General features: G+C 42.8%; 1 protein-coding gene across 1 annotated transcript in view; it reads right to left on the bottom strand.

The window, feature by feature from the left end:
* LOC107756372 (dnaJ homolog subfamily C member 11-like) overlaps positions 1-439 on the bottom strand; it is a 15,887-nt gene that overhangs the window by 13,145 nt on the left and 2,303 nt on the right. The window lies entirely within an intron of this gene.

Here is a 439-nt window from a genome sequence, read left to right as displayed (position 1 = left end):
AGAGCAGTTCTGGGGATGTTGTTCATGTATTTATGTCCTCATTTAGTGAGTCACGCACTTCAGTATGTGTGCAGTAAACAAAACCACGCGTCTGTGCCATTCACATATACAGAGACACAAGAACATGCAGGATTCATATTTAAATAGTCTTTTTGCGGCTTAATATTTACAGATACTAGTCCATAGCGTGAGTTAGGGCTGCACGATAAATCGAAATGGAATCGAGATCGCAATTCGACAGAAGCTGCGATTGTCATGCGTGTCTTTCAGTGAAGCACGGTTCTATGATCAGCAGTAAATCGCCATCCAAAGGCCAGAGGGCGCTCTCGCTCTGAAACTCCAAATACGCCTCGCAGAAGAAACCCAGAAAATCGCTGCAGCTGAATAAACAGAAGATTAAACTGCTTTCATTGATTCAACGTGACTAATAAACACACGA

Source organism: Sinocyclocheilus rhinocerous, unplaced genomic scaffold (genome assembly GCF_001515625.1).
Source record: "Sinocyclocheilus rhinocerous isolate Xijiao unplaced genomic scaffold, SAMN03320098_v1.1 scaffold712, whole genome shotgun sequence".
Classification (NCBI taxonomy): Eukaryota; Metazoa; Chordata; class Actinopteri; order Cypriniformes; family Cyprinidae; genus Sinocyclocheilus; species Sinocyclocheilus rhinocerous.
This window is presented reverse-complemented; position numbering and strand designations above follow the sequence as displayed.